The sequence below is a fragment of the Podarcis erhardii genome (genome assembly GCF_964252035.2).
Source record: "Podarcis erhardii genome assembly, chromosome: 4".
NCBI lineage: Eukaryota > Metazoa > Chordata > Lepidosauria > Squamata > Lacertidae > Podarcis > Podarcis erhardii.
The window spans coordinates 38035004-38062586 of record NC_138508.1 but is presented as its reverse complement, the minus strand read 5'-3'; the positions used below and the strand labels follow the sequence as shown (position 1 = coordinate 38062586).

General features: G+C 40.2%; 1 long non-coding RNA gene across 1 annotated transcript; it reads left to right on the top strand.

Moving 5' to 3' along the window:
- The first annotated feature begins 339 nt into the window (after positions 1 to 339).
- On the top strand, positions 340 to 24660 carry LOC309340793. The gene is made up of 4 exons (XR_014156095.1): positions 340 to 449; positions 17926 to 18022; positions 20339 to 20532; positions 22989 to 24660. It is a non-coding gene; the product is annotated as an uncharacterized lncRNA (long non-coding RNA).
- Positions 24661 to 27583: the final 2923 nt, after the last annotated feature.

Below are 27583 nucleotides of genomic sequence, written 5' to 3'. Positions count from 1 at the left end.
GTTAGCATCTCCAACCATCCCTGCCGTTTGCTCCTGAATATTTGCAAAGTAGGGTAAGGTTCAAAACTGGGCTGGTGAGGGATGTGGCCTGTGGAGAAGGGGTGCTGACTGGGGTAAATTACAAGGCCCATATAGAGAGGCCTGGAGGGCTGCATTTGGCTCCCAGTTCAGCACCGCTGCCTTACACTTTTGCCAAAAATTGGATTCCCTACACTTTTGACTCATTGTTTGCAGTTCTGTCCTTTGGAACAGCAGAGAACCTGTCTGCTTGTCTTCGGCATAGCAGCTCTTCAGATACAAAAGTGTCATCACATCTCCTTTTAAATATTCTGTTTTCCAGAGTAAACATGCCTGGATCTTTCAGCTGTTCCTCATAGAATTCAGTTTCCAGGAAACTTCCCCATCTTGGTTGTCAGTGCCCCTCAGTTAAGTTTACCAATGTTTCTCATGTAAGCTTTAAAAACTTTTCAGAAGACTCACAATACTTTAGATACTTTAGGTCAGTGACACTATGAAATTGGCAGATACAAATGGCATGAAGTGCTTTCCACATGGCTTGTTTGTATGAATTGGACCTAAGGTAAGCTTACAGGGCCTCTTAACATTCAGTGTCTGTTCTTTTCTCATTCATATATCACTTTCCTTCCCAGCGCTGGGTGTGCTATATTCATTTATTTCCTTTCCCAAGTAGCATGGCTTAAAAGATAAATTGTGAGAGGGAGGTGATTTTAACATATGCATGTTGATGATACTTATTTCAGTGAAACATTACATATTCCACTTTCCCTTTGAAAAACTCTTCAGCATTAATGCCACAGTCTTTAGAACAAGTACAAAGTCCTACACATTTCAGCATTATTGACTTCCAAATAAACCTGCTGGGCTTTTAATCTAAGTTTCTTGAAGTTTCCTGCTGGACACGACTAGGCAATGCATTATTCCCCATATTTGTAGCATAATTCTGATTTGAATGCATCCCTGGCACTTCTTCTTTGATACCTGCCAGGATATATACCTACAGTATAATCTTGTAAATGTCAAGTACCAGCAAGCCTGAGGCTATAATCTAATGCCTACTTTCTTGGGGGTCAGCCCCACTGAACTCAACAGGATGTACGTCTGAGTAGATGTTCACATGATTTCACTGAAACAGCATTTCAGAATGTAGAAAGCTGTCAACTGAATCCACAGCAATAAATATGGTTTATGGTAAAAGAGGTGATCATACAATGGATGTTGAACAGGTCAAGTGAAGCCACAATCATATGAAATATATTTTCTTTTCTTCCATTATCGGATTTACCAGCAGCGTTAATGGTAAGCTGAAAATTCCTATTCAAAGGGCGTATGGGGTTTTTTTTTGGTGGATTTTTTTTTATATACATGGGTTAGCCCCTGAAGTATAATTTCAGTCATTAGGAAACATCGCTTAGCATTATCTTCGCTAATGTTAAATTATGTTGTTAATACAAGATGTGCATCATGCCCTCAAAATGCCATTGTGGATAAATGCACTGTGATAATGAAGCAGAAGTAAACAATAAATATTCATCTAAGCCTTTTTGCTTATGAATTTCTCAGAAGGTAAGAGTCATGAATAACTGAACTGATCCAACGTACAGGTGAAACACTTGATGCAAGATTTTCTACTAACAAAAGGTCAAAAAGCACAAACAAATGTGAGGTGGAGCCCTCACCAGACATTGCTTTCAGACTGATTGAAAGGGCTAGCCATGTTAGTAGCATTGTAGAAAAACCAATAAAGAACCTTGTGACACTTTAAAGACTAACAAATTTATTATAGTATATGTTTTAGTGCGCTAGAATCTATGTCATTAGATGCAGGGTTATCCTGAGCGATGGTTATGGATGGACAAATCTGTCAATTTTGAATTCTTTCACAGTTTCTTATTTTTCTATTCTTAACTTTAATTTGCCCCATTTCCATTGTTGCACAGACTTGTGAAATTTTGTAAAAAAACCCCAAAAACGAATCAGAATTTTTTTAATGTATTTTTATATAATAATCTTCTAAAATATTGTTACGCATTTTGAGTGTGGGTGTTAAACTGTATGTATAACCATGCTAATCTCTGCATCCAGCAAGTGTCAAAATCTAATCAAGACCTTTAATCCTTGGATCCGGCAGATATTAAAATCTAATCAAGCCTTCTAATTCATGGAAATAACCAAGCTATCTTGCTGGTGAGAGTATGAGAAATTAAGAGGCTTTCTTAGAGATGGCAAATGAGTGGGACCCCCCTCCCCCCAGCTAAAGCCAGAGTTGAGAGCAGGCAGTGACAGTGATATGAGCAGGAAGCAAAGTAGCAAGGTGGAGGGAGAGCCATGCCTGATTTCTGCTGGGAGAAGCAAGATCTTCTTGCAGTTTTAATGCTGTGAACCTCTCTATCGTAGGGTCAGGTTGTATATATGTGTAAATAAACCCTATAGCATAAATATACCACAGTCTCTGCTGTGCCTTGTTTCCAAATGAAACACAAAACTTGGATAAGTGCCTGGAGCCCTGGGAATCCTGCACCACATGGAAATTGGGATGGTATGCAACAATATTTATTTTGCATGCAATTCTGCCTGGTACAGGATTGGTTCAAGTAAGTTACCCATCTAGAAGGCAACTCTGTATATTATTTTCATGGATATATGTATGCTTGTGTCTGCTTTTTATGAACACACACATTTCTGTATGCATTATTTGGTTAGAGAACTGGGTTGCAAAATTCAGAGAAGTGTGAAGGGGAGCTGTGTTTCTGTTCAGGAAGTACTAATCTGGTAAATTTGCAAAATGATAAAATCATTCTTGAAATGACCTTCAGAGGATTTTGATGTGTCAGAACATTCCAACAGCCAGCTATCATGCCCAAAATGTATTGTCTGCAAAGATAAACACTATGGTGACAACTAGTTTGGTTGTATTCCTCTCTAATGTATCCTGCGGCAGGAGGTCTAGTCTGTTGAGCTATATAAAACATCTTGCCAGTGATATTGCATAGCAATGTCTGACTTCAGTGGTTTGGTCACTCTGCACTTCTAAGGCATCACTTTTTATTTCCTCTGGGGGTGCACAAAAGTGCCAACTTGGCCAATTTATAGTGGAGGCTCTTTATGTGTGGAGAGCACAGAGAGGAATTGGCCCCAGTGGGTTACACATCAGCAGTGCTGTTGTTTCTGTAAAAGTCAGGCTCCATCCTGATTTAGTGTATAGAGGCTGCAACAGTGAAGCAGGGAGAAGGCAGACAATTTTCTTGGCCCAACTCCTCTCTTCCCCTACCCAAACCATGCTTTTTAAATCAGCGATGAAGTATCTTGCTCATTGCATAAAATCTAAAATGGCACCACTCCTCATTTCTCCCTCCCAAATTTGGCTCAGCAAAGGGAAGGCAATTGGTTAGGAGATGATGCAAATGAACCAAAGAGACAGTAGACCAAAGACTATGTGCAAAGGAAATCCAATGGAATATATCATCAGAAAATCCTCATGAGGTGGGAACTTTTTCAAATCTGTAAATGTAGCGGGAAGGGATCTGGATGCTGGGAACATGACATAAGGGCCCATATTAACTCTGTTCTTGTTAATTAAGCAATTAACCATTTCTGTCCAATGGGCCCTTCCCCCAAGTTTATACTTGTGACATTCTGTGGAGACTCAGTGGCTGGAATGAGAAATGTTAAGAGGGAATATTTTATCAAGCTAAGTGCAAATTTTATCAAATATAAACACCACTAAGCACAACAGATATGCCTAATCCTCCAGAAAAACAATCTCTCAAAGGACCTGTTGATGGCATTTTACCATTTTACTGTGGAGAGCGTACTAACTTATGGTCTCTGTGTGTGGTTTGGGAACTGCACGGCCAGGGAAAAAACAATGCTATCCAGGGTTGTAAAGACTGCAGAGAGAATAATTGGGTGCACTCTTCCCACCTTTGATCAAATGTATGCTTCCAGGTGCCATAAGAAAGTGGCAGAGATAGCGCAGGATAGTACGCACCCCGGGAATGATCTCTTTCAGCTTCTGCCTTCTGGAAGAAGGTATAGGGTTATAAAGGCCAGGACTAGCCACCTGAGAAACAGTTTCTACACAAATGCAATTCTGGTTCTAAATACAGCTTAAGGGGTCTCTATAGTATAGTGTATTTTAAAATGGGGTTTCAGAGTTTTTAGGGGTTTTGAATGTTTTATGTAGTTTTGTAGTAGTTTTATGTAGTTTTGTAGTAGTTTTATGTAGTGCTACATGGGACAATGACAATAAAGATATCTATCTATCATCTATCTATCTATCTATCTATCTATCTATCTATCATCTATCTATCATCTATCTATCTATCTATCTATCATCTCTATCTATCTATCATCTATCTATCTATCTATCTATCTATCTATCTATCTATCTATCTATCTATCATCTATCTATCATCTATCTATCTATCTGTCTATCATCTATCTATCTATCATCTATCATCTATCATCTATCATCTATCTATCTATCATCTATCTATCTATCATCTATCTATCTATCTAAAATACAAAATATACATCCTCATCATACAGCAGGGATGGCAGAGCTCAGGTTTGGCGCTGAACTCAGACCTCTATTTCTGACCCTTGGGGTTCTTCCCCAGTCACTCCCCTTCTTCTCAGGCTACACTTTTTACCAGCCCTACTTTCTACCCTCTGTGAGTGTTTCTGCCTGATTAGAATGTGCCCTTGATATCCTATAATGCTTCTTGCATACCTGAAGAATAGACAGAAATGTGGGAGTAGATTAGCATATGTTGCTCCACCCACTTTTGCTTCTAGTCCCGCCCACCAAAGGCAAGTGGCCCCTGGGACATTGCCTAGAAGGAATGTGGCCCTTGGGCCCCTGTTCCCTGATAATATGGAAGCATTCCTTCATCTAAGGCTGCATTCAGACAGCACTTTATTTTCCTGCCTTTTCATTACCTGATAATTCCCATGTTTTATGGAATCTCTCACACAGCATAAAAGCATAGTGGAATTTAGTGAAAATATAGTGCTCATTTCCATGTTTCCGGGGGGGGGGGGGACAGTTTGCAACCCTCTTCTCTTGGTAAATCATGAGATGTTTTTGTTGTAACTTTGTGAGATGAAATTTGAGGCGGTACTTTAGCATACCGTTCTTTCCTGCCATTTACAATTTAGCACAGCATGGTTGAATATTGATCAAAAAGCCACAATTCCATAATGCAACAGGTACTGCTTTGTAAAATGAATGTTAGAAATTAGGGCAGAAGCACTAGCATTATAACCCGTAAAACTAAAGCAATAAACTTCACATCTGAATGCAGCTTGAGTGTAAGCTGGCTGAACTAATAGCTGCTAATGTTGTATATTCACTTTGCAACAAAAACAAAAAAATAACTCCCTTTATTTGTTTTTTGTTTTTTAAACTGAGCTCTGCTGCTACAACAGATGCAACTTCCAAATATTTCTCATTAGAAAAGTAATTAATATGCATAAATCTGTTTGCCAAGCAATCTAAAAGTGAATCAAGAATTAAATTAGACGCAACACACTAGCTATTTCTAATTTGGCTTTAAATGAAATTTTAGGGAGGCATTCAGGACAAATTACAAAAAAGGGGGGAGGGGTGTTCTCAATGTGTTGTTGTTTTCTTCATTAGCTTCATAATTCTAAGAAAATAGAAAACTGGTTTTTATTTTAAGATCGTGCATCAATTCAGTAGCGTTGGCAAACATTGTTCTTGTTCCATTGTTGGGAGAGGGGCGGGGAGTGCAATTCTATTGGTTGTCCATGACATCCCAGCAGCCTTGGACACTATTGACCATGGTGCTCTTTCTGTCACAATGTTCTTTGAGGGTCCAGGAAGTTGTTGCTTTGGGCCTTTCCTTGGGGAGATTTCCCTCTTTCCTCTTGCCACTGCCAGAAGCTTCCTTGGGTATTGGGGCTGGGTTGTGAAACTATGGATGTGCCTTGTTGTTCCCTCTACAATGATGTAGATAATATATAGGCAAAGAGCTTATACGCTTATAGGGACAGAGGAGTTGGACTCAGAATTGGCTCTTCTGTTACACCAGGCTTCCTTGTATCCCACCTGAACTGGGCTCTGGCTCAAAACAGCCCTTCTCTAGAAATCAACTATAATTCAAAAGCTGATGCAAGGAATCCAACATCCATCCTGTCTCTAGGAAAGCTCCACACCTGCTTTGAAGCAGGGATGAATTATTTTGGATGCTGTCATTTCCTATCAGTTGTTCACAGCTGGAAGTAACCAGGAAGTTTGTTGCTGTTGTTTTAAATGCATTATGGTGAATTGCACTGGAATCCATTTTAGATGAAGAGTGGTGCATTCCATATTTGGTTTCAAAACTCATGGTCACTCAAGCTATCAATAGGTACTGCTAGACTTCTTCAAACCCAGCCATTTAGTTCTTCCCTTCATCATGACACAGTGCAGAATTACTGGTGCAATTCAGTGCGTCCCATAATGGCAGGAACTGCAGAGCTGACGATGTCTCTTCTTGTTGAACAAAGCATGTATGTGTTCTCAGTTAAACACACACACACACACACACACACACAAATAAAAACAGAGTAATGAACAAATAACGAGCTACTTACATCTAAATGGCACAGCTCTGTTTCCAAACGAGTCTTTTATTACAGCATGGAACCATGTATGAAATAATTCTGAAATGTTATAACATTATTTCTCAGATGTTGTTTTATAGATTATGGCCTCTGATGGTAATTGCATAGGTCTCAATCCCTCATTTTTGGCAGCTTGGTGCTTTGTACTTGTGGCACCCTATTAAACAGAACCTTATGAAAAATATTCTAAATTTAGTAATAGTCTAAAGCAGGGCATCCGTCAGAAAGCTTGTTCTGTGTCATAGATGCAATATGATAATCAAACCAATCTTTAGCCACAGAAGCCATTGCTATCATCATTATCATCACCACTGCCAATGTCAAATTAGCTCAGACTTTAATTTCAAAAGACACTAACTGTTTATGTCATGCTGACATAAAAGCTTTGCTCGTTTACTATGTAAAAGAATGAAATTTTACCGTCTCCCTTCATTTTCCCTTTCCTTTCTCCTCCTACTTTTACCCCAACCCCATATTGCCTATAACAGTGATGTCATGACATTCTATGACAGATACTTTATATGTACTATTGCTATCCAAGAAATATATATACATTTACGTGTGTGTGTGTGTGTGTGTAATATTCACATTATTTCCTTATTTTCCATTATTTTCTAGTAAGTAGAAAGAGTAAAAAAAGAAAAGAGTACCTTTTTTGATACTCTGCCTCCTTCAATCTGTTAATGTTTTTGAGATCCTTTCAAAATGAGTAGCACTCTACAATCAAACTGATTGGCTAGTGATAGTTTAAATTGTTGAAAATTGATGTTAATGAGATTTAAATAAGTGAGAAACATGGATTGATGATGAAAAGTGTGAGGTGGGGGAGAGATACAATCCTAACCCTAGAGTGGCAAATTATATTATACTGATATTGCAGTTAAAGCTCACTTCAGATATTACATTGGTGGCATGGCTATCAGTAAACTTGGAAATAGAGTGGGCATTTATGCAAAGTAGTAATCTTTCGTAAGGGGAAAACATTGCATAAATGGTGCATAGACTCTAAAGAGAGATCAGGTTATGTAAGAAAATAAGAATAGATCAGGTCAGTGGCCCATCTAGTCCAGCATCCTAAACTCACAGTAGCCAACCAGATGCCCAAAGGAAACCCACATGTAGGAGTTAAGTGTAGAAGTAGTAGTAGTAGTAGTAGTAGTAGTAATAATAATAATAATAATAATAATAATAATAATTTTATCATTTATACACCCATCTGGCTGGGTTTCCCTGGCCACTCTGGGCAGCTTCCAACAAATTAAAATGCAGTAAGACATCAGACATTAAAACTTCTCTATACAGTGCTGCCTTCAGACGTCTTCTAAAAGTCTGATAGTCAGATAGTTGTTTATTGCCTTGACATCTGCTGGGAGGGCGCTCCACAGGGCAGGCACCACTACCGAGAAGGCCCTCTGCCTGGTTCCCTGTAACCTCACTTCTCACAGTAAGGGAACTGCCCGAAGGCCCTCAGAGCTGGAGAACGATGGGGGTGGAGACGCTCCTTCAGGTATACTGGGCTGAGGCCATTTAGTGCTTTGTGGTTTCCAGAGAGACATAGTACCTCTCATAACTGAAGCAGAGTCTAGCCATTGATAGCATTATCCTATATAAATATGTCTAATCCCTTTTTAAAGCCATCTGAGCTGGTGGCCACCACTGCCTTCCGAGTCAACGTATTCATTGAGCTATCCACTATGAGTGCAACATCTCGCTCATGGTCATGAGTTACGATATAGATATATATTCTGCTTCATGATCTTGGGCTCTACAAATAAAAAAAAGAAGAACTGAATTCACTTGTCTGCATGCAAACCTTTACTAGACGCCTGATTTTTAGGTACCCTGGATCAATATGCCCAATGCCTTTAGAGCAAAGAAGGTACTAGTGTTAATTTTTTTGTGCACAAATTTGGGGCTTTCCAAATATTGCATCTGAAAACGTTTAAACTCAAATTTTGCATATGACTTGGGGCTTATTAAAATGTACTTATTTAATTAGAACAGCATAATTTTGTGTTGAGGCTATCTGGTCTAATAAATTCTAGGGATGCCTAATTATTGGCTCAGATTAATTCAAATGGGTGAAAATAGGGTCTCTAAGGTCCGCTAGCTCTGGGCAGTTTCTCATTTCAAAGATTTCCAAACATTGCAGCAATATGTATTTTTAGTGCAGGCACTGAATTCACTTGAAAATATAACCAGAAACATCTTTAAACAAAGAGTATCAGATGCAGAAGCACAAATTGGCAAAGCTGCCATTTCCTCTTCAAGTCTTATGCATTGGTTAGTAAGTGTAAAATATCAGCATCAATGGAAAAAATACCTTTAATTTCCTATTCTAATGGGAAATGGGAAACTGGGCTCTGCTTCAAATGGATGGAATTATTAGTTCAACTGGCAATGTTTGCGGACATACCAGTCCAAAACCTGTGATGTATCTGTAGGACAGCAATATTACAAAATGTACCTTACCATATTCTTGAATGGCACATTGATTCTGATAATAGAGAACATTCTCTGGAGCCCTTTCCAAAGGACATGAAATATTAGGATGACAGTAATGAAAAATATTAATTACAATAACAATCAAGCATTAATTAATGGATTGTGAATTATGCATGTTAAACTACTGGTTTTTTGTGTATTGTTGTTTTAGATTGTATGCCCTTCAGGGTAGAAATTTTTATTTTAATTGTGTACAGGAGTATGTACATTGATAGTGCCATGTAAATAAATGATGGTGATTATAATAATAATATGATTTTTATAGCAATTCATTATATATCTCTTTGTAATAAATACGAGTGACTCAAACCTTGCACTTTATTATTCCAATAAATGATAAGCAAACTCCACTTCCCTACAAACTTTTCATCGCCCAATTTGCCTTCTTATATTATTTGTCAGATGGACACACTCAGTTCCTATGAGGTTGGGAAGGGAGAAAAGTAGGTCTTGACTATGCTACCACTCAGTGGATTTGTAACTGGCTGACTGACCGAACCCAAAGGGTGCTCATCAATGGTTCCTCTTCATCCTGGAGAAGAGTGACTAGTGGGGTGCCACAGGGTTCTGTCTTGGGCCCGGTCTTATTCAACATCTTTATCAACGACTTGGATGATGGACTCAAGGGCATCCTGATCAAATTTGCAGATGACACCAAACTGGGAGGGGTGGCTAACACCCCAGAGGACAGGATCACACTTCAAAACGACCTTGGCAGATTAGAGAACTGGGCCAAAACAAACAAGATGAATTTTAACAGGGAGAAATGTAAAGTATTGCACTTGGGCAAAAAAAAAAATGAGAGGCACAAATACAATATGGGTGACACCTGGCTTGAGAGCAGTACATGTGAAAAGGATCTAGGAGTCTTGGTTGACCACAAACTTGACATGAGCCAACAGTGTGACGCGGCAGCTAAAAAAGCCAATGCAATTCTGGGCTGCATCAATAGGAGTATAACATCTAGATCAAGGGAAGGAATTGTGCCACTGTATTCTACTCTGGTCAGACCTCACCTGGAGTACTGTGTCCAGTTCTGGGCACCACAGTTCAAGAAGGACACTGACAAACTGGAACATGTCCAGAGGAGGGCAACCAAAGTGGTCAAAGGCCTGGAAACGATGCCTTATGAGGAACGGCTAAGGGAGCTGGGCATGTTTAGCCTGGAGAAGAGGAGGTTAAGGGGTGATATGATAGCCATGTTCAAATATATAAAAGGATGTCACATAGAGGAGGGAGAAAGGTTGTTTTCTGCTGCTCCAGAGAAGCGGACACAGAGCAATGGATCCAAACTACAAGAAAGAAGATTCCACCTAAACATTAGGAAGAACTTCCTGACATTAAGAGCTGTTTGACAGTGGAATTTGCTGCCAAGGAGTGTGGTGGAGTCTCCTTCTTTGGAGGTCTTTAAGCAGAGGCTTGACACCCATATGTCAGGAGTGCTCTGATGGTGTTTCCTGCTTGGCAGGGGGTTGGACTCGATGGCCCTTGTGGTCTCTTCCAACTCTATGATTCTATGATTCTAGGTTGTACCAGGAGAAAAGTTTCAGGTGAGTAAGCACATTTGTTTGGGAAAGTTTTCTAGAGCCCATTGATATCACTTGGCCTACTCTGGCCAATTAAGACACTATCCGTTGTTCCTCAGGGTCACCTGAGACTTCAAGCCCTTACACTGGGAAACAGACATCAATAGTTGTGTCCCCAATGCTCTCTGCAAATTTTGATTTCAGGTAAATGCTAAGACAACCACAGGTAAAATGCTTCAGCAAGAGGGAGAGACTGTGTGTCTGGTGCCTGCTTGAAGCATGAGAATTAGAGGGAAAACATGGAGAGCTTAGAAGGGATGTTTAGCTGGCACCTGTATTTCTTTTCTCTTATCTATTTCACACTTATCGGGTGTGTGATTTTTCTGCCCAGCACACATTAGAGTCTGTAAGTAAAAATGACATTTAATTTTAAGCACCAGTGCATACAATTTTTAGTTAATGTACCGTGTCTCTTGAGTGAAGAAGAAGGAACTGTCTTGCGTAGCACTTGCCACCCTCAAGAAACATGATTCCAGGAGAGAAATCAAGAGGAAGATTCCAACAAAATATTACTTAAACACTATATTTTAAAGTGTCTCTTACTGCCCTTGGGACAGGGTAAGCAGCACACCTAAATACTTTGGCCTAGTTATCACAGTGAATGGATAAGTTGTGAGGAATCCATTTCTAGACTGGAGCACTTCAGAGTTCAAGTAGGGACTGCTTCTCCCTAGAAAAGCAAATAAATAAGCTCCTGTGTACAAAAAAAGTAGCATGAAAGGCTAGACTGTGGCCCTGTAAATGTCACTCGTCTTCCATCAGCTCCACCCACAATGGCCAATGGTAAGGGGTGGGCTCTCCAAAAACAACTGGAGGGCCATAAGCACCCCACTCTTCCTTTAATTTAGCCTTTCTTCCTGACACACCAGTTTTTTATGTGTGCTATTCTGCTGTTCCTCTTTCTTATTGTCATCAGACCCTGGCAGCCTGCCAAGTTGAGAAATACTGTGCGCAGCTGAAGAAGAGGAGGCGGGATTAAGTAAAAGCAGCAGCCATCATTGCTACCTGCCTGTTCATTGGTAGCAGCTCCTCCTCTTCCCTTCCTCCTTTTTTTTGCCATTGCAGTGACACTATTGGTTGCATCTCGCCACCACAGCAGCAGCGGAAACCGCTGCTTGCTTATTTGCCCTCTTCCTGTGCTTAATAGTGTTGGCGGACTAGGCCATAAGAGAGAGAGCAGGTGTGTGGCAGTAAGGAGGAGATGCCACAGAGGTTGTTCTGATTGGTCAGTGGTGAGGCCCTTCATGGATGTGGTCCACGCATACCAATCTTTGGAATAGTTACCCTTTTCTGTCTCTCAGCACAACTGGATGTCAGGGTCTTAAGAATGAGACAGTAGCTCCTTCCCTAGAAATGACCTGGGAGTAGTTTGTAAAATGAAAATTAAATGTATTCCTACATTTAAATACAGTCGTACCTTGGAAGCTGAACACCTTGGCTCCTGAACAAATTGGCTCCTGAACGACAGAAACCCAAAAGTGAGTGTTCCGGTTTTCGAATGATTTTCGGAAGCCAAACGTCCGGCGCGGTTTCTGCGGCTTCTGATTGGCTGCAGGATATTCCTGCAGCGAATTGGAAGCCGCACTTTGGTTTTCTAATGGTTCTGGGAGTCGAACTCCCAGAATGCATTCTGTTCAAAAACCAAGGTACCACTGTATAATGTTGAAACTATTAGGCTACAGGCTACATTTAGGTTCTTGTTCTGTTGCATTGATTCCCATTGCAGACACAGGAGCATAAGGATTTACTTTATATTGACTCAGATCATTGGGTTCGCCTAGCTCAATATTGTAAAAAACTGCCTGGTAGTGGATTTCCTTTGAGGCAGGAATATTCCCCAGTCCTACCTGGAGATGCTGAAAATTGAACCCAGGACCTTCTGCATGCAAAGCACGTGCTCTACCATTGAGCTACATCCTTTCCCGAGGCTCCCCATTTCACTCTACACCCTCTTCAGCATGACATTTCTGTCCCAAAGCCTGCTGAATTTGTCTTCAGATTCTTCAGCATATCCTGGTGTGCATCACACCACATGTTTGGGTTATTTGTAAGGGCAGAATGGCATCCCTTCATCTTAAAATACTTTGCCAAATATCAGAAAGCTGTACAAGAATGGAAAGGAAGAAAGTCGTATCTGAGGGAATAGCTCGTCTTATTAATGCTACCCATTTCTTTATGAAACATTACAGTTCTTCAAAGCTAACCTTAAAAGGGAAGATGAGTTCTAAAGGAGACGGGAATCCACAGATTTGACAAGCTCTTTCTTTGCTTCCTCAGAGGCTTCATGGTGACATGCAGGGCGCCATCCAATTTGCCACGTTTTTGCTTAAATGGGTGAGAAATGTTGCGATTTATTTTTATAAATGGAGTCATTGCCTCAAGCCAGTCAAGATTCAACATCTGAATAACCATGTATATGAAACACAGAGATGTTCGAAGTGCTCCACAGATGTCCCTGGAGTGGTTCCCTTGAAGCCGCAGCAGCAGTTCTATCAAGGATGAATCTCAGCCATGATTTTTACGCTGAGGCTGAAAGGTTTGTTTTATTTTGATCGCTCTTTCCCACCAGAACCTCTGGCAATCATGTGGCTATGCAAGATAAGCTCTCTGTTGAACACAGGGCACTTATAGCTTACAGAATTTATTAATGCAGAATGCAAAGTTGAAGTTACTTGCTGCAGAAATCAGCCACACAAAAAGGAAATATGGTTTAAAATTATTGCTATAACTTAGGGCAGGGAAACTTTTTGTCTCCACGGGCCAGATATTTATCAAGATCAGCCTTGTGGGTCAAAGTTGACACATGGGTGGGACTGCTCACTTGTCAACCACATAGGCGAGATTCATTAATGAACACTGTCAGTGGAAGCTCTGCCCAAGGGCTTCCGTTTGCACAGCGAGACTTTCTCCCCCTCCCTGTGTCTGGTGAAAATGGGTCTTGAGGGGTATGAGAAAATCCCCAGAACAGCATGTGGGGGAGCTGGGTCATTCTGTCTAGTAAGCTGATATGCTTGTGCAGATACAACATTTCATAGAATCATAGAGCTGGAAGAGCCCTGAGGGTCATCTAATCCAGCCCTTTTCTATACAGAAATCTCAGCTCAAGCATCCATGATGGATGGCCATCCAACCTCTGCTTAAAAACACCCGCAACCTACTGAGGGAGTCCGTACCACTGCTGAATGGCTCTTACCATCATAAAGTTCTTCCTGATGTTTAGTTGGAATCTCCTTTCTTGTAACTTGAAGCCATTGGTTGGGGTCCTACCCTCCAGAGCAAGAGAAAACAAGCTTGCTCCATCTTCCATGTGACAGCCCTTGAGATATTTGAAGATGAATATCATGCCTTCTCTCAGTCTCCTCTTATCCAGGCTAAACATACTCACTCAACTCCCTCAACCATTCCTCATATGGCTTGGTTTCCAAACCCTTGATCATCTTGATTGCCTTCTTCTGCACATGTTCCAGCTTTTAAATATCCTTCTTCAGTTGTGGTGCCCAGAACTGAGCACAGTATTCCAGGTGTGGTCTGACCAAGGCAGAATAGAATGGGGCTATGACTTCCTTTGATCCAGACACCATACTTCTGTTGATGCAGCCTAGAATAGCAATAGCTTGGTTACTGCTACATGCTGCTACACCACCACATGTCTCTTCTTCCTCTGAGGAGTGGCAAGAATAGTTTTGTACATTGTACCTTCCACAGCCACCTCAGTGTGTTTTGAGGTCTGCAACTGCTGTCCTAGTGCAATGTAGAATTCCACCCGCAATATCATTCTGATGTCGCAAGATTAGCAGGTGTGTTGTCCCTCTGGTCCATCTGCCCAAATTCCTTGTGTAGGCTTCCTACTTGGGAACCACAGTGCATGGGACATTTAAAGTTCCATGTTTGGTGTTTTGGGAAGCTCTGAGCATGATCAGTCCTCCTTGGGCTGGTTTGTGGCAGGTGGTGGAAATCCTACACACACACACACACACACACACACACACACTTGTACTTATCCCAAGCCTGCCAGTACCTCCCTCTTTTGCACGGATTATGTCATTTTGGCTATATAATGCCTTGTACTCAGTGAAATGAGGTCACTATTAGTATATATGATAAAAGAAGCAGTCTTTTCCCAGGTAGAAATCTGAATATATATGCAGCAAAAAAATCCTCTTTTAAGAACAGAACTCCATTACAGCTGATAGCTGTTACTTCAGTGTAGCTTAATTAGAAACTTAATGCACCATTAATGTAGCAAGAATCAGCGTTAAAATTACAACATAGCTGGCTGAAACTGCTATGAAACTCACCCAATGTTCTGCCTGTCCTTTATCTTATGATTACCTCCCCATCTTACATCTATGCAGTCAAAACTGCAGAGCTTAATGGAATAATGATGTGCATGCCATCTCTTTAAAAGGTGAGATTCAATACTTTTAACACATTATATTTCTCCTACAATGGACTTCTCAAGAAGGAAAGTATGGTGAGAAATTAACTCATCATCAAATAATTATCTTATGAAGTAGTTCACAATTCACTCTAGCCTAGAGTGAACAAGGGAAAGTGTGTGCGAGCAAAAGAGATGAAGCCATTTGTTCAGAATTCTATAAAACCTGTTTTCTCCAATACCAAATCTTTATTTTTACAGAGTAAAATTTCATAGGCCCCTTGCTGCACACGGCTGAATTTGAGATGATTTGTATTTTGTTAGAATTTTAAGGGTATGTATTTTGTAATTCTTGAGTTGTCCAAAATGGAGGGAGGGTTTTTGAAATGAAATTCAGTTGAAACAATAAAGAATGGCAAAGGATGAGAAATATCAGCTGCCTAGATTGCCAAAGATGTTTCAACCGAATTGTCAAGATGTGGTTAAGATGTCAACTCTGCCTACATGCATACATGGACAAATGACGAGTTCACCAACGATGCACACCAGTTATGATATCATCCCATTAGCTATTGTTATGGCTTTGTGACCTTTTGAGTCATTATCATGTTCCCACTGAGAAAGTAGTTTGGATGTGACAGAAAATTCATATACATTTATATATACATTTGAGGGCAGCTAGTGTAGTGTAGTCATCATAGTGTTGGACCAGGGCCTGGGAAATTAGGTGACCTTGGGCTGCTCCTTGTCTCTAACCTCCATTTGCATGGTTGTTGTGAGGATAAAATAGGGAAGGGGAGAGCCATGTCTCCATTGACAGCAGAGAAGCAGCACTGGCCTCAGCACCAGAGGTGAAAAGAAAGGAGGGCGGTGGCGGTGGCGGTGGCGGTGGCGGTGGCGGCAGGGTAGCACTTCCTGTTTCTCCTCAAGCAGCAAAATGGGACATGCTGTCAGCGAGCTTTGTTAAATATTCACATTGGTCTGATTTATAACTGATCATGTGCCAAGCTTAACTTCCTGCTAGCAACTGGTGTGAGTTTGTTGAAGCCAAGAGCAGCTTGGACAGTTGGACCACCCTCTACTCAGCCACCATGCACTCATATACCATGCTGGCGGTGGCACCCTCCCCTTCCCAGTGATGAAGGGAATTCCTAACCCCTCTAGTGCTACATCCTGGCCACCAGCAGTGTTTCCTAGCAGATGACCTCCCTGGTTGGCATTGCCATTTCCCCTTCTTGATTCTGTACTCAGAACCACAACGTGCATTGCTTAGCGACATTGAAAGCAGCTCCACCCCCCCCAGCTCTACTATAAATCCAATATTTATTTGTTAAATCCATATTAAGACCCATGTTAGCAATGTTTTCTCCTAAAACCGATAAGCTCAGTCACATAACCTATGAAGTCCACCTAGTGACTTTGGAATTAAAAGTAGATATGAGAACAGGATGAGTTCTTTGAATTGGAGACTTACTTTTCTTATTTCTAGTAAGAAAACATCCTTTACTGTCTGTTCTTTTAAAAACGAACATTTCCAGAAGGTGTCCATTAAAATAGAAATCCAACATCCATATAGAATATTTCACCCATGAAGGGTGACTATTATAGTATAAAAAGGCCCATAAGTCACAGATGCAAAGGCAGTCATGAACTATGAAGGGCATTTTCCTCCCCACACCCAGTGAAATGAAAAGGATCACACTTCTTAGATGGGCTCTTCTGAGGTCTTCTAGTAATTTGTTTAAAACCAAATCAATATGTTTATGAAGTTCAGCAGTGATATTTCAATATGGGATGAGAGATAAGTTGAGCCATAGCAACTTTCAAATATAATGTTATCATTCAACCCATTGCTTTGTCTTGCTACTAAACAATAATACTGGCAATTTATGGGGTGGGTGAATGATTTTCCGTTATTTTTACAGGTTGCTTTCTATTCTCAAAGCAATAAAATTTGACTTCTCCTAGGGTAGGTGAGTATGTCAATTTTGGTTTCTCTCTCATTCTCATTTTCCCAGTCCTATGTTCAGTTCTCCACATTTTCACATCAGTTTGTGAAATACATACATTTTTTGTGAGGGAAAGTCCTCATGAAAATTAACCATTATTTTAGTGCAAATTTCTCATACATATTTTTGCATGCAATTTTTCCTAATATACACATGTTTACAAAGCATGTGGATTTCCCCCTACTATAATGCATTTTCGTACATTATTTTCACCAATATATGCTTTTAGATGCACACTTTACCCTGGTATATGCTTTTTTGTACACATTACCTAGCTGGGGAACTGCATTGCAAAATTCGGAGAAGTGTGAATTTCGAAGGACGGTTGTGTTTTGGTTCTCGTATTGCTTCAGTAAGTGAGAACTTGGTAAATTCACTTTCAAATGAGAACTGAATTGAATTTCCCATCCCTTACTTCCAGGCTTACTCATATAGGAATGTTTGGATATAGAAATGTTTCCTACAGAAGCTGGTGAATGATGGATCAGGAAAGTCTCTAGTAAATTGCTCCATTATTTCATCAGTGTGCATAAAACTACACTACCAGGCAGATCATTTCTGCGCTAACCCTGGTTGCAATCTAGCTTCAGCCCTGGAGTTCTCACCTTTGCAGCTCTCCTTTCGTTTAGTGGATTTGATAACCCTTGCCGAAGTCACCCAGGGTTATTCCCACTAGCTATAAACTTGTATACACAGTAAAATTCTATGGAATCATGTAACTTATCCTTACCACTTCTTCCAAGATCAGGAAGTGCCTCACTCTTTGCATCTTTATCTCCGGTGTCATTTCCTTTAGTTTCCCAAGTGGCCTGTTTCAGTGATGGAAGTTGAATGAGCATTTGGGGAGCGAGGTATTTCCAATAACCTTTCTCATATGTTCCTCATAATTCAAGGTAAGTTTGATAGATGCCTGAGTGGGGAACTTTAGCATGGATCCATCATACTTAACAGCAGTGATGACAGTCGTTAGTAGCGGTCCATGGAAGATGTCTGGGAAGTCAGAACAATTGTGCTTTCATTGCCAACCAGCATTAGTTCAGAAAGAGGAATCAGCTTATCTAGTTTCAGTCTAGAAGATGTTTCTTTATATGTAGTAGACTATCAGTGTGCACAGAATATGAATTAATTAAAATGAATAATGTGTCCTTAGAAAATGTTTATAGTGATTAATTCTCAATGTAGTGTGGGATATTTGCATAATATCTTGTCAGGCATTAATTATATCCACAGATAGCAAATTATATCCAACTGTAACAAATTGACTGTTATCATTAATTCTGTCACAAATGGGGAAAGATTATACATACTGGTTGTAGCATGGGTTATTTAGCAGGGCACAAGCTATTAGTAAGGGAAATATCTGTCCTACAAAAAGAGTGGGGTATAACTAATGGTAATTCCATTATACTCAATTGTGGGATGACAAGCTAATTTCTATCCCCAACCCTCCCTGGCCCCAATAGAAGAGAACAAAACAGCCACAACTTGAAATAAAACTATAAAGGAATCTAAGAAACATGGCCATAAAAGAAGTTTACAGAAAATGAATAATTGTGAAAATAATTGGCAAGGGAGCCAATTGTTCAGGGTTCCAAATTACATGGAGAGTCTTAATGAGCACGCTCTGTGAGTTGGATGGCAACAAGAGGGATGGGGTCAAAGCTTGGCACCCTCATCCTCACATGTGAGCAAAACATCAGTAAGTAGGCAGACTGAGCACACATCTCAAATCAACTAGTATTTTTCTTTTGGAAATAAAATAACTCTGGTCTTTTAAAATTAACAGGATAGTTAAATGTATCCTGAATATAAAAACATTTACATAAAGTAGTTACAGTGTAAAACTATCCTCCTTGAATATCACCTTGATCTAACAGTGGTAGAAAATGAGATGATCTGAGAGTGAATGAATTATATCATGTTCTGCATTAAAATTTTGATGTCTTTGCATTGAACTCCATCTGCATATTAAAGATAGGAAACGACTTTACATTCCTTATACTTGTCTGACTAGAAGACAAAAAAAGCACCTTAATGAGGGTGATGCTTGCTTCTTGAGTTAAAACAAAGAATATGCTCATGCAAAATATTCCTAAAATTCTATTAGAATCTGGGTTGTCATATTTCATTGCAGAAGTACATTTTGTCTCAGCTAGTTACATGAAAAGAGAAATATGTTGCAATATTTAGTATCTTCGGGCTTGGAGAGGTGAGGTCAAGAATGAGACTCGATCTGCACTATACATCTAAAGCAACACTATATCACTTTAAACAATCATGGATTTCCCCAAAGAATTCTGGGAGCTGTGGTTTGTTAAAAGTGCTAAGAGTTGTTAGGTGACCCCCATTTTCCCCACAGATTCTGTAGGAAGCCTTCAGGAATGCAGATGGCTCTCCATAGTCTATGGGCCAGACCAAATACTGGTATAATGTAAGATGCCAACACTTTGTTATATTTATATATGTGTGTGTGTGTGTGTGTGTGTGTGTGTGTTGTATTTTTACAGGATAGCCTATTCTGACTGAGTGCTATAGCTTTTCTGGAGATTGTATCAACTCATGGAGAGTGACAATGATGGGGAGTGAAGCTAGTACACTTCTTTCCACTCATGTGTTTAATTTACTTGAAAGTATGATTCCTGTATTGGGCTAGTATCATTGGGAATATCTAAATAAGCTCTGCTGGAACATATCTTTGTCCAATTTAGTCCAGCATCCTCATTCCAGCAGTGGCCAGACAGATATCCCCAAGAATTTCGCACACAGGGCAAGAAAGCAATACTACTCTCCTGTTGCTTGCTCCTAGCATAAGACACTCAGAGGGTTCTGTTTAGCTATCCTGGCTAGTAGCCACTGACAGAACTATGCCTTTTTTAGGATAAGAGAAATTCAAGGTGGATAAGGGTTATCAATGGCTACAAAACATGGTAGCTAAGCTAACTCGAACCTCGTAGATAAATAGCGACACTGCCAACATAAAGATGCTAGCTTTATTCATACTTTCCTTTTGTTTCACCAACTTCTTAGATTTTTAGATTAACCACAGCAAAACCATTCAATGCACTTTAAATTTATTCCATGTAATATCCCAGTAAACTAACTGGAGATAGTGGGAGGAAGACACAATATTGATACAGTTTGTCAGATATAAGTCTGATGTGCTAGCTGTTAACCAAACATAGGTATCTGTGTTTTTTTTACCAACTCAGGACATTGGTCCATCAATGCCAGTACTGACTACAATGGGTTGGAATAGCGCTTCAACTTTGCCCAGAGGAGTCTTTCTCACCCCATTTGAAGATGCCAATGAATTAATCTGGGGACTTCTATGTGCAAATAATGTTCAGTGCTGAGCTACAGTCCTCCAACAACATAACCACAGTAACATAACCACAGTTTATATGTGAGTGCTCAGAGGCCTTGCTGCAATATTATATAAATTCTCTTTTCACAATGTTCAAATTACTAGATGTCTTGTGTGAGCTGTTAAATGAGCCAATAAGAAATTGTAATGTGTGAAATGCCCCCAAGTTGTTAAGTATTGGTTACAGGTTTTCTTTCTATAGCAAGCCAAACGATAAACTGGGTGTCTCTGGTGACTATTTACTATTTATAACAAATGAGTGTGAAAGTTTCAAGCTGCATCAAAAGGTGCTGGGATTTCTGAGAATTCTTTACCTTCTCATCCCATAATACTGCCTTGATTTTATGTGGGCCTTTCCTCAACAGTTCCATCCAGCATTGCCAATAGTAAAAGATGATCAGAGTTATACGAAGGGCACTATGTTGGTTACTCGTGCCTAGTGTAATAGCCAGGAATGAGGACATCAATGAACAAGTCTATTGGGGCCTTGCTAGAATAATTAAATGGACAAAGAGATGATAAATTAACCATTCTAACCTGTTTCAACATTAGTTTTTTTATTCAATTACACTTCACCTGCTAATGAAAATGTAGGCTTTAAAAATTCAAATGGCTCCACACTTCTGGCCTCTTGCCATCACTGCTGCTGTGCTACTGTATTTTGGAAAAAGTTCTGAGCACAAGACCACCTGAATGCATCTGTATTCAGACTACTAGTATTTGATTGATTATATGAGCAATTATGAGCATCCTTATAATGCATGGTCCAATCGCATTGGGTGATGAAATGTACTGTATGAATGACTGACCCTAGTAATACCGCTTTCATCAACAAAACTAATAAATATTCATGTAGTTACCAAGCATCACGTTGATGTTGAGTTGATGCATAAGCCTTCAGTCTGAAATTATGAGCCACCTACCTAAGTAACAAACGTCTTCTCTGGATTTATGAGGACAGTTTCGAAGTGAGCTATTTGCAACCCATCACCAGAAGTACTTGACTTTGTTAGATGCAGAATTCAAGAATGATTTGAAGACAATTATGTCAGAACATGTATATGCCTCCTGTTGTCTATGCTCCGATAACTTCTAGGTTGGAGCACTGCAATGCCTTTGAATGCAGCTTGGAAACTTCAGATGATGCAGAATTCAGCAGCCAGGTTGCTTACTGGGGAAAGCATGTAACACCTATCCTGACACTGCCAATTACCGTATTTTTCACTCTATAACATGCACCCGACCATAACACGCACATAGTTTTTAGAGGAGGAAAATCCGTAGGCATGCTACCCGTAGGCATTCCCTCCATAACACGCACAGACATTTCCCCTTACTTTTTAGGAAGAAAAAAGTGAGTGTTATGGTGCAAAAAATACGGTAGTTTCCAGGCCAAATTCGAAGTGCTGGTTTTGACCTATGAAGCCTTAAATGGCTCTGGGCCACAATACCGCCTCTCTCCATATAAATTGACCTAAACCCTGCAGTCATCATCCGACTCCCTTCTTCATGTGCCCATCATGGAGTTCAGAGACTACTTAGTATACTCCAGTGGAATTTCATCACTTTAACGCCTTCAGCAATACACAGAGGCATTCAGCATTTCAGTGTCAATTAAACACTTATCCTTAACATTCTCTCTCTGCAGTCTTTTTGTACTCTTGTCTACTGGGTAGATTAGCACAGTGTTTCCCAACCTTGGGTCACCAGCTGTTTTTGGACTACAACTCCCATCATCCCTAGCTAGCAACACCAGTGGTCAGGAATGATGGGAATTGTAGTCCTCAAACAGCTGGAGACCCAAGGTTGGGAAACACCTTGGAGCTATATAAAAAGCAGTGACAGGGGATTAGCTCTCTGGAATTACTTGATTTCCAGGGTAAGGATGCTTAATGATGGCTTGTCCCTCAGTTTGAAGTGAACTGGCCTAATTTGCACTTCCTGGACAAATGGATCTGAAGGACATTATCTTTCAGGTCTCACATTTCTGTCAATTTTGCAGTACAATTCTCAGCTCAAAAGACATACAATAATGAGTACATTAACGAACATTAGGGGTAGGGTTGCCATATTTCAAGAGGTAAAAATCCGGACAGAAAAAGTTGCTGAGCCCCTCCACCACCGCTGAGCCTGAGTTGCCCATGCCAGTGCCAGAGTCCAGGTTGCCCATGCCAGAGCCAGAGCCTAGGTCACCCATACCAGAGCCCATGCCACCCACACCTGAGCCAGATCCAGAGCCCAGCTAGCCTGTGCCAGAGCCCAGCCTGAACCAAAATCCAGGACATTTGCTTTAAAATGTAAAATCCACCCCCCATGGGTATGTAGAACATGCAAAAGAGGACATATCTGGGAATTCCCAGGTGTATTGCAACCCTAATTAGAGGTAATATGCTCAATGTCTGCAATATGCATGCAAAATGCATAATTTGTGAAAAACTGAATACCAAAATAATGCATTTTTCCATATGGTTTTCGTTTTTCTTTTTAAGATGCAGATTGATGCAGAACTGGACTTATGAAGGAACAAGACTGACATTTCCACTCCTCTCTCACCATTGTTTAGTGCCTATTAATGCCTCATCTGTCCTGGTACTCGCATCCAGTATGACTAAGCCCTTATCTTGAGATGGGATTATCTCTAACAACCTGTATTTGCTACTGAATGGTGTCATGTTATAACAGTATTTGCAGAATATGAACAATTTGCATAATTTATTCTCCTTGTGGTAAACTTTCTAGAAAGCATCATTTTCATTCACTTTAACTAAACGAAGACACGTGACTGTGGTATAACTAATGTACTAAACTGTAAAGATCTCGTGTTAAGAAGACGTTAAGTTAAAATAGCCAAACTGAGATTCTTAATTGGAAATGTACATGTCTAGTTATGATTCACTTTGAGACCATTTGCAAAGAGAGCAGCTATTTAAATGCAAATTTATTTTATATTATGTTTTTCACATATCCATCTAATCGAAAATCAGAACTTGCCCTGCACTTGGATTACTATCATACTAAATACTAAGAGCTGCCTTCTGTGCTAGTAATCTATTGCAGCTAATGGAATTACACCAGGGAGCAACTGGGTACCGTATATCTTTTACACGCTACTAAAAATAAAGCATCCTTGTATTAACTAAAAGAAAAGCAATTAACCTTTCTTAGATACTGCATATACACTATTTTATAGATGAGAATTCTAATTCTCTTTAACCCTCATGCTGTGCCTTCATCACTCAGCTAGAACCTGCATCACTTGATGTTACTAATTTAGTCACAAGTGTAAATTTGGTATTTTACATACAAATGAAGCTTACAAAAATAGTGGCCTTCCTAGTCATATTAATTGAGTCAATTTCCAAGAGCTGCTGAATGTAATTTTCAGCAAGACAAAGATCTGGATAGTTAGAATATATATAGAGTTCTTTTCTTTTCTTTTTTTTTTCTTTTTTATCGAGCCATTTCAAGTTTGGAACTCCCTTGTGTTTGTGTTTTAAAAGAATGGTTGAAAAAGAAGAGGTTATTATCCCCTGAGCTGTAATTGGTAAAGGAAACAAAATGAACACTTTGCATATTGAGATAGCTAATTGGGAGTAATCTATTGTGGGTTTTATAATAAATTCATATGCTTTGGAATTCTCGCTTACGTATATAGCACATGTGTCAAGCATAATATGCATTCCTTTAGTAAATGAACTTATTTAGTTGTGCCGGGTTTTGGTAGATGAGTTTATGCAAGAATATGGTGTTTTTAACCTATTTAAAAAGTTGAAAACATAGTTTTTTGCTTGTGGGGAACCTTTGGCTCTCCAGGTGTTGCTGGAAAACAACTTCAATCATCCCTGATCATGTGGGCTGGGGGCAGATGGGAATTGGAGTCTAGACAGCATCTATACTGCATCTTGACAGCATCTATATGTTTCCTACCCATGTTCTAAGGATTAAATGGTACAGAAATGAAAATAATTTGTTGATTAATTATAACAATATGCATTTGATTTCCTCCTCGATCCTCCTCTGTAGTCACTAACGGGTTGCTATATGACACACTCTTAGCATATCCCAGAAAATGCATAACAGTCTAGTGTTTCAGGATCTCAGTATTCATTTCCCAGCCTCCTCCTCCACTTTCACCACTTACTTTTCCTCTAAGACAGACTTCCTCAACCTTGGGCCTCCAGATGTTTTTGGCCTACAACTCCCATGATCCCTAGCTAGCAGGACCAGTGGTCAGGGATGATGGGAGTTGTAGTGTCAAAACATCTGGAGGGCCCAGGTTGAGGAAGCCTGCTCTAAGATGTCCAGCTTAATGTTTACAACGTAAAAGAAAGACCCGCATTTGGCTGTGTGTTCACAAAAACTTTTCTTCTTCTGAAATAATTAGGAGATACATCTAACTACGGCAGTTCAAAATTTAGCAAGATGCGCTTCATTTAAAAAGAGCAAAAGTATCAAAGGAGCAGTGCTCTCCAATATGTATAGATGACGCCAAACCTTTAAAATTGTGTTTATTAGTGGATGCAGAGGATGGCAGAGAGGGGAGGGTAATGAAGAGAGTGGAAAGTATTTTCCAAAAAATGTGTTAATGGAATTCACTGCCATAAGAAGTGGAGATGGCCACCAACTTAGGAGGATTTAAAACAGGACTATTTAGTTAGTCAGTTAGAGATGACATTTATGACCCTCCCTTTTTTATCTAAGGAGCTCAATGTGTTGTACAAGGTTCCCCCCGCTCCTCATTTAATCCCCACAACAACCCTGAGTGGCAGTGACTGACCCAAGGTCACCCAGTGAGCTTCATGGCCAAGTGGGGATTTGAACCCTGGCCTCCCAGGTCCTAGTCTGACACTCGAACCACTGTGCCACGCTGGCTCACATAGATAAGAACAATTCATAAACGATACCAATATTAGTGCTAGACATGATGGCTATACATGTAGTACCTCCAGGGACCATGCTTTCAAACATCAATTGCTAAGAAACGGGCAGGAAAGGATTGTTGCCCTCATGTCCTGGTTTGGGGCTTCTCAGAGGGCTTCTAGCTGGCCACTGTGGAAAACAGAGCGTAGGACTAGCTGCGTATTTGGTCTGATCCAGGAGGTCTTATCTTGTGTTCTTATTCACAAACAGACCGTTTCCTTGTTCCTCAGTAGAGATTTTTCAGAAGGATGTCCCAAGAGGCACTCTATGTATTAAAGCTGGAAATTACTGCTTGAACTTTGAAAAGCACTTTGAAAGTGGTTGAGGCTGAATCTGCTAGATATAATAAAGTAAAAGGTTCTTAAATACTGAATTATCAAAAGGTCCCTGTAGAAGGCTGAACGCTGCAAATTGACATGGCAGTTGCAACAGTTCTCTTAAAAATAAATCCATTTTGCAATCTAAGTTGTTCAACAGCTGAGATGCAGTACAATGCTTCAATGATCAAAAACCTTGCCAATTTGAGGTCAGAGTTAAGGTTCCCACATGTTAGCTTAAGTCCACAAAGCCAGGAAATTGAAAGCTAAGGCTGACACATAACAGATGTGCCCCATGATCAGCAATGATATTGTGCTTGCTTACAACTCCAGCCTCCACTTTCCCTTCATCTTTCAGGCCCAAATCCAGATAGGGAGCATTGAATGTCCAAGATCAGCAATGATGTTCCACATCAGCCTACACCTGTATTGTCTTCTGAAGCTTCTGAGGAATCCTCCTGGGAGTCAACCCATGCCATGTGTTCAGTGTTACCTTGTGGGATGGATTGTTTGTGTGGAGCTTCGGTGTGGAGCAGGCTGTGAATGTGGGGTTTCAGTGTGTGACAGGGTTTCTGTGAAGCATTTCACTGTGGGGATGCATGTGTGGGTTTTGGGTATAGCCCCCCATTTGTCCATGGCTCCCAAAAGGCCAGTGATCTTCCAGAACTAAAGGAATAGGCCTTGTACAAAGCATCCACCAGGTGGCTCCTACTGTAAACATTGCCATTCTGTGAAAAAAAGGGGGGGGGGTTCAAAAATGCTTGGTGCTTTTGTCTTTTTTTCCCAGTACAGTAGTACCTCAGGTTAAGTACTTAATTCATTCTGGAGTTCCGTACTTAACCTGAAACTGTTCTTAACCTGAAGCACCACTTTAGCTAATGGGGCCTCCTGCTGCTGCCACGCTGCCGGAGCACAATTTCTGTTCTCATCCTGAAGCAAAGTTCTTAACCTGAGGTACTATTTCTGGGTTAGCGGGGTCTGTAACCTGAAGCATATGTAACCTGAAGCGTATGTAACCCGAGGTACCACTGTAGTTGCTGCCACTTCACCAGACCAATGAAGAATTGTCTTCTATGAAAAGCTTGAATAAACACTCAAGAAAATCTAAACAAAGCAAGAAAATATGTGTATGAAAATAATTGAGCACTGCGGTGCTATTGATTTTTCTGGTGCTATTGGTTAAACATTAATCAGTGCTATTGTAGCTTTATGCAGCATCATTGGTCAGCCTATATGTTTTCAGCACAACTATAGATTTTCTTTGGTCTCTTCATACTTCTTTTGCTTCTCTAAATAATCTTCAGGATACTCAAACATGTGCACTGTGTTTTGTTTAATTTAAATCTGGAATAACCATGCCACTAAGACTCAAGGATTATGGTGACATGCAGGTTGTGCCTGCATCGTCCTAGTAACCCAGCCAGAATGGAATGGAATATGATGTCATGCCATTTGTATGTGTGAAGCAGGGAAATGCAAATGTGATTGCACCATTTCCCCTTTCTTTTTTGCTTGTTTGCAGTGATGCTTTACGGGGGAGATGCAGCAAAAGATTTGTCCTAGCAGTGGTCATGCATTTCCATACAGCATGTCATTTTGGCCTTATAGAATTGACTGTCAGGTAGGGAACATATGAATGTGTGTCAATCCATTCCAACTTTCATTTGCACTTTTATCCAATGTTTTTATGTTTCATATGGTGGTTTATTTTGCAGAAGTCTTTCTCCTATTTCATTATCTGCAAGGGATTGGACTAGACCCATACTGAGTCTTAGTAATCACAGCATCCTTTTCTAAGTGCTCACAGACTGACTGTTTAATTATATGTTGTAGGACCTTTCCTGGAATCAGTA